The following is a 14847-nucleotide window of genomic DNA, read 5'->3' as shown; positions in this document are numbered from 1 at the left end:
CTACTGGCAAACCCTGGCATTCCTTGGCATGTAGACATCACTCTCATCTTTACTCTCATTTCTACATGGCTTTCTTCTCTTCCTGTGTCTCCATGTCTCAAATCACCCTCTGCTTTTTCTCCTGTTATTTAATTTTAGGCTTGCATCGTCTCGTCTCAAGTCCTTGAGCTGAATTGTATCTGTGAAAACCCTTTTCTCTAAATAAGGCAATCTTCACAGGTTCTAGGTGGATGACATAATATAATCATGACTGGAATCATTTAATATTTGTCTTTTTGACTGGCTTATTTCACTTAGCATAATGTCATCAAAGCTATCTATGTTGTAGTATATGACAGGATTTTCTTCATTTTTCAGACTGTATAACATTCCATTGCATGTATATGCCACATTTTTTTTTTATCTGTTCATCTGTCAATGCACATTTGGGTTCTTTCTACCTCTTGGCTATTTTGAATAATGCTGTAATGAACATCGGTATTCAAATATCTCTTGAAATATTGCTTTGTTTTGGATACTTACCCAGAAGTAGATTGCTGGATCATATGGTAATTCTATTTTCAATGTTTTAGTAACCGCCACGCTGTTTTCCATAATGGCAGCATCATTTTACATTCTCACTAACAGAACACAAGGGTTCCAATTTCTATCTTCACCAACCCTTGTTGATTTTTTTGTTGTTGCTCTTTTAATAGTGGTCATCCTGATGGGTGTGAAGTGATAGTTTATTCTGGTTGTGTTTATTTGTTTGTTTGTTTTCTTGTTTTAAGACAGTGTCTCACTCCATAACCTAGGCTGGAGTACAGTGGTGTGATTATGACCCATTGCAAACTCAACTTCCTGGCTTAAACTGATCCTTTCACCTCAATCTCCTGAGTAACTGCGACTATAGGTGCACATCAGGCTAATTGTTTGCTTGTTTGTTTGTTTGTGTGTGTGTAGAGGAAGGGTTTTGCTATGTTGCTCTGGCTGGTCTTGAAATCCTGGCCTCAAATGACCCTCCCACTGTGGCCTCCCAAAGTGCTGAGATTACAGGCATGAGCCACCATGCCTGGCTCTCACTGCGGTTTTAGTCTACATTTTTCTTAATGATTAGTAATGTTGAACATATTTTCTTGTACATACTGGCCTTTTTAAAAATATCTTTAGTGAATTATCTACTCAAGTTCTTGCTCTTTTTTAAATTGAGTGATTTTTCTGTTATTGTTACATTATAAGAGTTCCTTATATATTCTAGATATTAACTCCTTATTAGATACAAAATTTGCAAATATTTTCTGCCATTCTTTAGATTGTCTTTTCACTCTGTTGTTTCCTTTTATGCTGAGAAGTTTTGAAGTTTGTTGTCTCATTTGTTAATTATGGCTTTTGGGCCTATGCCTTTGATGTCATAACCAAGAAATAATTGGCAAATCCAATGTCCTGAAGTTTTTCCAATACATCTTCATCTAGAAGTTTTCTTGTCCTAAGTCTTAAGTTTATATGTTTAATCCATTGTGAGTTAATTTTTGTAAACAGTGTAAGATGCAGGTTCAGTTTCATTAATTTGTATGTGGATATCCAGTTTTCCCAACAATGTTTGTTGAAGAGACTTTTTTCTCCATTGTGTAATGTAGGTACCCTTGCAAAATTCATTTGACAATATGTGCATGGTTTTATTTCCGGTTTCTCTATTCTATTCCATTTATCTATATGTCTGTCTTTATGCCACACTGTCTCGATTACTATTTCTTTGTGGTATGTTTTGAAGTCAGGAATTGGTTTTTTTTCCTTAAGATTACTTGGACTATTCAGGGTTCCTTTAGATTTTATATGAATTTGGGGATGGACTTTCTATTTCTGCAAAAACTGCCACTGGACATTTGAAAAGGATTGCATTGAATCTGTAGATAACTTGGATATTATAGACATTTTAACAATATTATGTCTCCTAATCCATTAAAAGAAGGTGTCTTTCCATTTATTTGTATCTTTTTCTTTTTTCAGGCATGTTTTGTGGTTTCCAGTGTACAAGTATTTTGCCTCTTCAGTTAAGTTTATTTTTGAATATTTTATTCCTTTGGTTGCCAATATAAATAGGATTATTTTCTATTCTGTTGGTTAATGCTAGCATTTGCAAGCACAACTGATTTTTGCGTTGCTTTTATATCTTGCAACTGTGGTGAAATTTATTATTTTTAACAGTTTTTTGGTGGATTTTTTAGGGTTATCTAAATATAAGAATGTATGAAAGTTTCTGCAAAATTATTATTTTAGGAGAAGAGACTGTACATGTCTTTAAGGAGTTCAATTATTGGGGAGTCAGGCTTTTGACATATAAAATATTTAAAATTTCAGATTGGTCACTTATTTTCCAAAGTTTTCTAATTCATTCAAAAATGATTGCTTGACATCAGAGACTCTATAATCATTTTCCAACTGATGTTTCCAATCATCTACTTGTCTTTCCTATCACACCCTACATTCTAGTTAAATGGGATATTTTAAATACTCTAATTAGACTTGACATTTCCCAATACCTGTGCTTTTTCACAAACCAGTCTTTATGTGTACAATTACCTTCATTAAGTTCTATGTCCTGGTTAAGTCCTATTTTTTTTAATTGCAGAGATATTATTGGTTTCATATGTAACAGCCATTGCCTTACTTTAAGATTCTTAAATGTGCTTCAGAAAATGCTATACTCATTGTCACCATGGGGATTCAATCACAATGAATCTAAGTCAATATAGTTCCATTTCTCTTGATAGTGATTGGTTTACATGTGGCCTTTTACTTAGTTTTAGCCAAGAAGAACATAAGAAAATAACTGTTGGAGGGGCTTCTGGAAAAATACAATATTGCTTTTAAGAAGAAATACATGAAAGAACATTTCTGCTTCTGCATGTACAGTCAGTCAATATGACATCTCATATTTTCTAAGATTTAAAAGAAAGATGGGGCAAATGTGTATGGGGAACAGTGTCATGAGATGGAGTGGAAGAGTGGGCAGGTTATAAGTCAAGTAGGGCCTGGTAGGTCATGGTGAGAAGTTGAAAACTTATTTTAAATGCTATGGGAAACTATACAAAATTTCCAAGAGAGTTAGTAACACAAGCATGTTTTTCAAAAATCACCCTGGCTGTTTTTGTAGTGCATGGATTGAAAGAGGTAAGAATTAAAACAGAAAAATCAATTAGAAGGTTACCAATGTAGCCTTGGAGAGAGTGGTACGACGGGAGGAGAAGACGGTTAATACTCATTGCTAAAATAAATATAGGCTGTATTGCAAATAACTATATATAAGCGTAATTATGTAATGTAGGCCGAATATATCGCCACTAAAAGGGTGGGCAATAGGATCAAGATTAGCATCAGAGAGAGGTCATCGGGAAAACAGAGAGCAGCTTGTTCTCACACTGTGGGAGGAAGTCAGTCTCTACACCCCAGGGAGATGCAAGCAGGCTTCACTCTGTGTTTTTCCTCTGCAATCATTGCGTTCCCTACAGGAGAGGCACTGCTTAATATGACTACCTTCCCTTTATTCACGATTGTTTGTGGTTCTGATTAAACAGCCTCCCGGCAGGAGGAAGGCCTTTCTGGGAAGGGCAGTGAGAGGTTTGCCATTTCCCAGAAAAACCTGGCAGTCATTAGGCCCTGCTAATAGTAGCTGATGAGTTAATTTTCCTTCCTAACAAGCCTTACTCCAAGAGGCAGAAATAAACACTGGCAGGGGGTTGCATGAAAATAGCCAGGTGCTCTGGTCCAGCCCTCCCAGGTCAGCAAGTGATGTGCAATTTGCTGTTCTCGCTTAGGGTGAATTTGCTGGTTCAGGTCAGAAAGTTCAAGATGGTGAGGGGGGAATGATTTAAAAGCAAATGAAAAGCCATAGTTTTCTCTCCACATGGTACAAGTGCACCTTGGCTAAAACCACTTCTGCCTTGTCATTTAAGCATCAGGCATTTCCCCTCCATAGTCACCTGGAAGCTGGCATCTACAGCAGAGAACAGTAGCAGAGGGGCCTGCTCAGTTCACCTGACCCACTTTGCTGAGCCTGGCCTCTACTGCCCCCTTTTGGCTGACATACACTGCAGACTGCTCAGGCTCGAAACTCTTAACACTCTACCTCCTGGTCTTCCACACAGCCTAGCAAATGTTTCTCTTTGGGTCTCAGGACCTTATTATTTATTTCTGGCTTGCTCTTAGATTTTGGCTTGGAAATTGGCCAGTTAGTATTTTCTTTCTGCTATTCTAGGTCTAAGGGACCCTCTCTCTAAGAGAGATTTTGCTCATTGACAGCATGATAAAATGTTTGCAGTTTCCTCAAGGTTTATCTAGTCCAAAACCAGTGAATACATAACTTTTGTATATATTACCATTGTCATTTTCTGTGCACATAAAGAGCATCTCTAATCAATCATGCTATACATTTTTGCTGATCCTAGACTTGCTCTCAATCCTTCTAACATGACCACTAATGTTTTTATACCATCAATATTTTGGATTTGACTAGACATAAAACCCATGCATTCTTTAGTTATTACATTTACGGATAAGAAGCAGAGACCAAGAGAAGGGATAAAAAGTTGATATTCCATAGCAGGCTATTGTTAGAGTCAGAACTAGAATCTAGGTCTCCAGAATCCCAGGATGTAGTTCTTTTCATCGAAAATCATTGAATCTTTTAGAAAATTGAATACTTTCTCTGTTAGTCAATTTTGCATTGCTATAAAGGAATACCCAAGACTAGATAGTTTATAAAGAGAAAAGGCTTATTTGGCTCACGGTTCTGTAGGCTGTAGAAGAAGCATAGTGCCAGCATCTGCTTCTGGTGAGGCCTCAGGAAGTATAAAATCATGACAGAAGGCAAAAGGGGAACCAGTGTATCACATGGCAAGAGAGGGAGCGAGAGAGGGGAGAGGCACTAGTCCCTTTTAACAAGCAGATCTCTTGTGAACTAAAAGAGTAACAATTCACTCCTTACCATGGGCAGGGCACCAAGCCATTCATGAGGGATCTACCACCATGACCCAAACACATCCCACCATGCTCCACCTCCAACACTGGGGATTACATTTCAACATGAGATTTGTAAGGGATGTGCATCCAAACCATATCACTTTCGAAGTATGTTTTATGGTCCAGATTCTAACACTATATTTACAATTGTCCTGGCCTAGAGTAGTTTTTCATTTACGGAACCCTTTACTCTTCATCTACGACAGTGCCGGGCATTAGTCATGATGGAATCCTGAAATGAAAACATGTTTCTCAAGATTTCTCCCAACAAAAGAACTGCTGGATCAAGGGACAAGCAAGCGAGGTGCTGATCGACAGACCTGGTAGTTGCTGTAGAGGAAACTCATTGGATATAGATATAGATATAGAAATAGATATAGATATAGATATAGATATAGATATAGATATAGATATAGATATAGACTATTGTGGAGCAGAGGGAAGCCTAGAGATTCTACAGTTCAATCTTCCAATTTTTTAGATGAAACCTTGGAGACTTGTCTGCGGTTACATAATTATCAGCATGGGAACTGAGGCTATGGCTCAGTTACCTGACTCAGTTCTAAAAAAGCACCATGCCTATGCCTACACACTGTCTTTTCAGATATAGCAACCCAAAGAAGTTAATTTACTGGTCATTTGAAGTCATTCCTCATAGTCATTGTCTTAACCACTGCCAAAATGCTGTGAGAAAGGTATCAGGTTTTATGTGTTTTTTTGTTTGGTTTGTTTGTTTGTTCTGCCAATAAGGAAAGTAAAACAAATATTTCATGTAATTTGCCCAAGATCATCATGGTAGACACTACTGGTGCTCATTTTCCCCTCTTAGCCACAGGTACAGGGAAGACTTCTCAGCCTTTTTGCTGATGGATAGGGAGTTCCCACAAATTTTTGACAATGAACTGTGAACAGAAGTGACACACCTAGGTTGAAACAGAGAAAGCCCATGCATGATGTTCACATTCCCTCTTTTGCTTGCAACAGTGATTGTGGAGAACTCTTGTTGCAATAATGAAGCCTCAAGACAGATCCTGCTGAGATCACTGGTCACTTCTTGTAAGGGAACTGTCCTGGTAAATGCTGGAGCCACTGCTATTTGTTGAGCTATTGAGTTATTGATATATATCCAAGTTTTACCACAGCATAAGCTTATTTTGTCCTGATCAATGTAAACAAAAAAGAAATATGTCTGTTTACAAAACAAATTTTGTTGGGTTGTTTCATCTCTGCTATATTTGAATTACATCTTAGCTCTGCCAATTAGGTCATATCTAAATATCTCTGAGCTTCATTTTCCTCAAATATAGAAGAGCTATAGTGCTGCCGATATGGTTTGGCTCTGTGTCCCCACCCAAATCTCACCTTGAATTGTAATTCCCATAATCCCCAAGTGTCAAGGGCAGGACCAAATGGAGGTAATTGGATCATGGGGATGGTTTCTCCCATGCTGTTGTGATAATGAGTGAGTCTCACAAGATCTGATGGGTTTATAAGAGTCTAACATTTCCCCTGCTTGCACTCACTTCATCCTGCAGCCCTGTGAAGAAGGTGCCTGCTTCTCCTTTGCTTTCTACCATGATTGTCGTGATTGTAAGTTTCCTGTGGCCTCCTCAGCATTGTGGAACTGTGAGTCAATTAAACCTCTTTCCTTTGTAAATTACCCAATCTTGAGTATTTCTTCATAGCAGTGTGAGAATTGAGCAATACAGCTACCTACTTTAGGCAATAGTTGCAAGAATTAATAGAGAAAATATATATAAAGTTTGTAAAACATAGTAAGCACTCACTTGTTAGTTTGTCATCTCCCCAGATCTCTTTCTTGTTGAAATCAGTAATCTCTTGCTCTATACATATTGTAGTTTTGTCAAAGATCACTATCTCAGAGGTCATGGGCTCAGATGCACACAGGGACAGGGTAGTTACAATAAAACTGTGTTTTAAGCTGGGCAGGGTGAGGTAGAGAACCCTAGAGTGTTTTACATAGGACAACTACTGCTTACATACAGCTGATGATTACTATCTAGGGAGTTAAGGCCCAGGTAAGGGAAACACCAGAATTTTCTGAATTTCTTGTGAAATGTTAAATATATTTTTTATTTAATTTGGGAAATTAATTACTAATTTTTTGAACCGGGGTGAGACAACAGAGTTCAAGTCAAACACGCACATATCTGCAGGCCCATTAGGCTACCAGTTTGTAACCTCTGGATTTGATCTCTATTGTTAATACTCTATATCTCGCACAAACAGTGTCCATGTGAATGCAGGACACTAGACAGTTAGTCCCTGGAAGAGAGGGGCCTCATCCTTCCACTTCTGTCCTTCTCACTGTTCAATAACAAATCTGAAACCAAATAGAATGAGTGGCTGAAATGGGTTAAATTAACAATGCTTTATGAATGGTAAACTTTTCAAAGTGAGATATTTGCCTTAAGCAAATTTAAAGTAATTGCTTCCAAATCAAAGACATAGTTGTCTCGGGTTGTTCATCCAAACAAAAGGCTATGGATTGTCCTTAGTGTGGTATCAATTAAACTGTGCCCCATTCCTGTCTATATGCTTATGTCAGAGAACTGGTGAATAGCCTGCCTTATAATGGAACACCAACATAAAATGAATATTGGAGAGCGAGTTCCATGTTGTCAGTTGAAAAAAATACAGTTCCCTGAGGGCATGTAAGAGAATCTCCAAAGAGAGGGTAGGGATAGGGTGGTTTATAAACATTCACTCTAAAACGTCTATTACTTAATTTTTTTTTCAGGCAAAATATTTTAACATATAAAGTAACATTAAAAGAGTATGTTGAATTTGAAAGCATGGTGTCTGATAATAATAATGATAATAGTTAATATCCATTTCTATTTATTAAATGCTATATGCAAAGCACAATGCTAAATTTTTTACCCACGTTATATTATTTAATCCACAATGCCTTTTGTAGTAGATAATGGTGCTTTATCTATTTTAAGATGAGGAATTTCAGGCAGCTTAAATAACATGTCTATAATAGCATATCTGTTAAATCACTCAGCAGAAGTTCTAGCGATATACAATTTCAGAGGCCATTATTTAATCAAAAATTTTTCCTTTTGCTATAAACAATGTTTAAAGCAAAAATTTCCTTTGCTATAAGCAGTGACTACACCACTACCCCTTTCTTCCAGAACAATCTCTCCATGGAACTCCAATGAAGGAAATTGATTAAAAATCATTCACTTCATAATGAGACTTCAGAGACAACTCTGAGGGACACAGGTTGATGTAATATTTTCCTTCCTGAAGTCCTTGAATCCCTTGTAGCATTAATAATATTATATTTTTATGTTTTCCCCTTATTTTAGATGGGCAAATTCAAGTACATGGCTGTTAAGTATGTTCTCCATGATTTTCTTCATGTAAGTATTACAAAAAAGTAAAACAGGATCTCATTTTGATGAATATTAGATGGATAGTTTTGGGCAAATTAATTGCTATATTGATGCCTGTTTTTATATTTGTCAAACTGGCACAATAATTGCCCATATGTTGTAAGATTGCTATGACAATCAAATGAGATAAGATAAATAAAACATTTATTAATTGATGTCATTGGCAATCAGCACGTAGTAGCTGCCAGAACAAATGGTAGTTATTTTTATATTATTACCAATATTGTTGTTATCTGAATATTTTAGCATGTTTTCTTGAATAGTAGCAACCCTAAAATATTGATATGGATATAACAAACATCAGAGATGATCAGTTATGGAGTCAAGGGGAGGGAGAAAATTATGCTGGGTTTTTTTTTTTAGGGTATGGTAATAGAATGTTATAAAATGAGAACATTATATTTCCAAGCATAGGAATGCGTGGAAAATTTTGTAAGAGGCTCACCCATCATGGTTATCTCTCCCTTTCACTGTCTGTGAGTTATTTTATAACCCAGCAGATCATTAGAAGATGACAATAATACAAACAATTTTTGTTCATGGTGGGGTGGACAGAATATGCCATCCCAAGATGTGAAAGATGGCTGAACTGAAAACAATTAAGAAGACACAGATAAAGGAAAGCTCTCTGTCCTCCATCTATTTGCCTAAAAGCAGAGCATAGATTTACAAGGGCAACCCCCTCACCCCACCTTATACCAAGGAGAACAAGGTTAATCGCCAAAGACAACTTTACATCTTTATCAGTCTGGAGATAGTCCCAGAGGAATCTACATTAACAAGCTCTACTAACTAACATTTTTCTGCCAGTTATTTGCCTTCTTCCAAGTTGCAGTCCTTAAAGACTCAAAGTCCTTTTCCTTTGGTTACTTCTCTGAAAATTTATTGCTCTCTGTTGAAGATGCTACCTTAGCTAGAATTCAAGCCTCTTTGAGAACTACTGATCCCCTGAGTGTTTCTCATGTATATATGAAGTATACATATTAATAAACATCTGTTTGTTTTTCTCTTGTAAATGTGCCTTTTATTACAGGGGTTTAGTCCAACTATTAACCTATGGGGGTTGAAGAAAAACCCCTAACATAGAAATGCAAATTTTGCCCATGGAATGCAAATGCTTATGATCCTGTGTATATTGAACAGTTATTGCATATTTGAAATTTATAAATTCATTTGTAATTTCATTTCAGCATTCCTTTCTTGACTATAAATAACTAAAACTTTGAGTTTTTCTTCAAACCAGTTGTAACAACTTACTGGTTCCCTTATTAATTAGTGTGTTAAATAAAATATATAATGTATTCATTTTATATTTGCATGAGGCATAATTTTACTTTTAAATATATGTATGTGTGTGTATATATGTGTATATATATAATATTTTAAGAGTTAAAAACTTTGAATTCAAAGACACCTTTTAACACTTATTCTAGTATAACATTAGGCAATCATTTAACTTACCATGTTGTGGGTTTCTCTTTTAGTAAAATGGTAAAATAATATCTATATCACCCTACCCTTCTCAAGGGTAATTCTGAGAATCTATTAAAAATAAAACTAGATAAGAAAGTGATTTGAAACAGTAGCTATCTGTACATATGCCAGGGATTAGAATTATTCTATTTGATACATGGAAGTGGCTCATAGTCAGCAATTCGGTAGTGGAGATAGAAACACAGCCAGGCTATTGCTATCTAGCCTGCTATCCTCTCTAGATCACGATGCTTTCCCATAAAGATCAGAACACGTTGGCCTGGAACAAGAGGAACCTGGTAGCAAAGTGATTTTGTGTTATCAACAAGATGATAAGCTCAATAAAGAGTCCATTAGGATAGGGAATGTGAGGCAAGTGGATTTCCTTTGTAAATAATCCCTCATAGCCTCAAAAGCAACTGCTTATTTCTACCATGGCAAGCCTTGACGGGAGAGCCAATTCGGAAGGAATGAAGATGCCGAATTCAGAGCTCACATATGCAATTTTCGAGTTTAAAAAAAGCTCACCTTATCTTCCGTTTCTCTTCAATTTTAACAGCTTGGAGCTGCTAAATTTAGTAAAATGACTTTCCCAGAGAAGTGAACTCTTTGGGTCAGAAGAAACTTTAAAATCATAATAGCCAGTCTCTCTCTGATTATATAAGCTTCATCATCATCAGCTCAGCCTTCATCTGAGATGATGTTTGCTTCAGACGCTTTTAATTTAGTCCCCCTTTCCCCAGATATGTCATATTCTAGATTCATATGGAGCTTAAGGTTGACCAGAGATCTCAGATCCTAAACCTGCAGAGGTATTACACAGGGACACAATCAGACTACTGCATCTCAATTACAGAGAAAGAAAAATATTCTCAATGCATGCTCCCTATTTAATCCCGACTTAATTTGATTTTATGGTTCTATTTACCTAATATCAGTAACCTTTCACCAGCGGTGAAATTATAAAAGGATAGAGACAGAGACAGGAGTGGGAAAAGAGAGATGGGAGAAGAAAAAAAGAAAAGTAAGAAAAGAAATCTATTATCTCGCTGAAAGAACTCACCTTAGACAACCTAATGAGTAAAAACCTTGAGAAGTGATGACTCCTCCCCAGGCTTTAGTTTTCCTATGAATGGGAAGCGCTCACCAGTTGTACATGACTCTGAAGTTCTAGTCTAGAATGTGAGACAACTGTTGTTTGCAGGAATCACTTCAGAGTATCAAAATGCAGAAGCACTCTCCACGAGTACCACCCAGAGAGGGATATTTACTACCTCTGGGTGTGAGAAAAGACCAAAGCTCTACAGAACTCACCAAATACTAAATGGCTTACTGAAGCTCCTTATAGGCCTCTTTCCTGGCTGCTAATTTATCAACCCTGAATTACCCTTTACGTTACATGACTATGTGCATAAAGCAAAATGCTATGTGGAATGAAAAATGGAGCTGCATTTAGGGAGCGTTTTTACAGTGGAGTTTAAAGGCTGCTATGTATCTATTTCAGGAAAATATTCAAGGGTCCCCAGGAAGCACAGTAGAAGGATGAAACTGAGAGGAAGAATCTATTCCTACATCTACTGTACTAATTCGTGAACATTCTCTGGAGTCAAAAGATTGACAAGATGGAGCGATACTCAAGAGCCCAAATTCACAGGGTAAGACCAGCACTGATGTCACCACCACCAACTTCCACTCCACGGAACTTCTTTTCCCTCAGCTTCCCTACTTTTGCTAATAGCATTACCACTCAGGCAACCATCTGGTTAATATTAAACACAGCCCTATTCCCTCCATCTTGACAGTTTCAACAATGCTGTGGAATTTCCTTTTTTCATGCCCACATTTTAATTCATGTTGCCTACCGTACTTTTGCATATTAAGTATTTTCTTGCACCCTAGGAGGTAGGCCCTAATTCTATGACAGTTTTTCTTTTTCTTTCTTTCTTTCTTTTTTTTTTTTTTGAGATGGAGTCTCGCGCTCTGTCGCCCAGGCTGGAGTGCAGTGGCACGATCTCTGCTCACTTCAAGCTCCGCCTCCCGGATTCACGCCATTCTCCTGCCTCAGCCTCCCGAGTGTCTGGGACTACAGGCGCCCGCCACCATGCCCGGCTAATTTTTTTGTATTTTTTAGCAGAGACGGGGTTTAGGATGGTCTCGATCTCCTGGCCTCGTGATCCGCCTGCCTCGGCCGCCCAAAGTGCTGGGATTACAGGCATGAGCCACCATGCCTGGCCTTCTTTTTCTTTCTTTTTGCTTTTCTTTCTTTCTTTCTTTCTTTTTAAATAGTGGTGAGGTCTTACTTTGTCAACCAGGCTGGAGTGCACCCTTGCTGAGGCAAGACTGCTCACTGCAGTCTTGAATCTTCTGGCTCAAGGAGTCCTCTCACATCAGCTTCTTGAGTAGCTAGGACTATAGGTATGCACTGCCATGCCCAGATTGGTTTTTGTATTTTTTGTAGAGACAGGGTCTCACTATGTTGCCCAAGCCGGTCTCAAACTCCTGGCCTTAACAATTCTCCTGCTTCAGCCACCCCAAATGCTAGGATTGCAAGTACAAGTTACCACGCCTAGCCTATGCCCATTTTATGAATAAAAATATGTAAATAATGTACCCAAGTTTCTCCAGCTGAATCCAGCTGTCTGATCCAAGAGCCCTGATGAACGCGTCAATCTGCTGCCCTCTGCTGTGGGGTCTTCCTTAGTTACACCAGACAAAATTCCATTCCTCTTTTCTCTACTTGTTCCTCTGTTCTAGGTTTCTTGAAAGTTAATATGGATACAAACCTCCTAGGATCTTGTTAAAGCATAGATTCTGATTCAATGGGACTAGGGCGCAGCCTGAGAATTTGCTTTTCTAACAACCTCCCCCCGGTGGTGCTGAAGCTCCTGTCCAGGGCACATACTTTAGGTGGCAGGGCTCCAGGCAAAGTGCACTTTGTATGATATCTGTAAACACTGTATGACTTCAACTGTTTTGTGGAAATAATTTAGTGCTTATTTAATTGGAATGCTTAATTAAACTTAATTATCACATGCATAGAACATTTATCACATACTGATTTTTATTGTAGATAATTGAATATTTATTATCACTCTGCTCCAAATTCAAATTTATTAAATCCAGAAAATAATGTTCTACAATTTTATGTCCCCTGAAACATCTTCTATAGAGTTTTCCACATATCAATCACCTATGTAACTTGGCTGAATGAATGAGGTTAAATAGGTAAGGCATTGCTAGTGATGGGAAGGTGATAAGGTTTTAGAGATGGTTCTGGTACATATCTCCATCCCTATGATCTATCCTCTGAAGGAAATTTCAGATCTCTTCCAAAGCATGAGTAGCTATTGAAAACAAGCCTTAAGTACCAGAAAAGCAGAGAGACAGTAGGTCGAAATAGAAGGGACATGTGATTAAGATCTTAGTGACCCCACATGTGTCCTAGCTATTCTCCTAATTCCCTGTATGATTAGCTGAGCACCACTTAACCTCTCGGGCCTTCTTTTCCTCACCTACTAACTGATGAGTTTGGACTGCCCTAGGTTTCATCCAGCTCAAACCATTCATGAGCCTCCAATGGCCCTTGTTGCAGGAATAGGAAGGATAGAAACAGTCAGGGCAGTGTGCACTACGGTAGTTCATTCTGTCTCTTTCATTCTCAAAAGAGGTAAAAAGGGCATTCTGTGCTCTGGGCATCAAGGCAGCTGTAATTGCTGTGCTCTTTTTGGACTTAATCTGTCACAGTGGCCTGTAAACTGTCACTGAGTAGTGGGTGATGGGGGCTGCTGGAATGAGCTCCATCAACTATCAATTTACTATCCTCCAGCTATTCAAGATTGCACCTCATTTACTCAAAGAATGAACTGTTGCAAGACAAAACCTCTGCCAACTTGACTGAAATAGGTCATGTTTCCACTGTTATTCAAGAAGCAGATATTGCTGGATTCCCAGGCACTACAAGGGCTGCATTAGTGAATAAGTTGTGGGGGATACACTGTACCTGGTACCTACAGAAAGTATTTCAGGCTCCTAATGGGGCCTGACAAGGAAAAAGAGATCTTGATATAGGTCAAATGAAGGTCATTGATTTATAGTCAAATGATTCCTAAATGTTGTAAACAAATGCTATAATAGTATGAAAATTGAGAAAGCAATCTCCTTATATTTTATCTTTTGAAATGGGGTCTTCCTATGTTGTCTAGGCCAGTCTTGAACTCCTGGACTGAAGCAATCCTCCTGCCTCAGCCTCCCAAGTAGCTAGGATTAAAGCAACATGTCACCATGCTGGGTGCTTTTTATTTTTCTCAAGACAAATAGCAGTACTGCAATATTTAGCACAGTGCTAAGTACACAAAAATACATATATTAAGTGATTCATGTATTAATTCAACAAATATTTATTGAGCTCTAAGCTAGGAACTTTGTATACAAATAGTTTGGTTTTCTGTCCCAAAACTCAGTGGCTTAAAACAACCACTTTATTATCCCTCAATGATTCAGTTGGTTCTTCTGTCAACAGAGTCTGGTCATCTGGAGCATTGTCAGGGCTGGGATGTCTAAGATGATTCCCTCACATGGTGCTGGCTGATGACCTATTCAGAGCTCAGCCAGGGCAGTCAACCAGGGTGTCTCAGTTCTTCATGATACGGTCTCCATGTGGGTTGGGTTTCTAACAGCATAACACATGAATTTCTAGAGTTAGGAAGTGGAAATTGTCAGTCTTATGAAGTCTCGTCTTCAAAAGTCCCAGAACATCACTTCCGTTACATTTTATTGGTTAAAGCCAGTCGTGATGCCAGACCAGATTAAAGAGGAGGGGACATAAACTGCATCTCTTGATAGAAATGATGGCGGGTACATATAAGGAGGGGAAGGACAGTTGGGAGTATCTTTTTTTTTTTTTTTTGAGACGGAGTCTCGCTTTGTCGCCCATGCTGGAGTGCAGTGG

At 38.1% G+C, this 14847-nt stretch overlaps 1 long non-coding RNA gene across 1 annotated transcript; it reads left to right on the top strand.

Annotated features, from left to right (window-relative positions):
* The first annotated feature begins 2780 nt into the window (after positions 1 to 2780).
* LOC129047743 (uncharacterized) lies at positions 2781 to 11705 on the top strand. Its single transcript, XR_008509511.1, has 3 exons — positions 2781 to 3150; positions 8340 to 8393; positions 11404 to 11705. It is a non-coding gene; the product is annotated as an uncharacterized LOC129047743 (long non-coding RNA).
* The last annotated feature ends 3142 nt before the right edge of the window (positions 11706 to 14847 follow it).

Source organism: Pongo abelii, chromosome 13 (genome assembly GCF_028885655.2).
Source record: "Pongo abelii isolate AG06213 chromosome 13, NHGRI_mPonAbe1-v2.0_pri, whole genome shotgun sequence".
Taxonomy (NCBI): domain Eukaryota; kingdom Metazoa; phylum Chordata; class Mammalia; order Primates; family Hominidae; genus Pongo; species Pongo abelii.
This window is presented reverse-complemented; position numbering and strand designations above follow the sequence as displayed.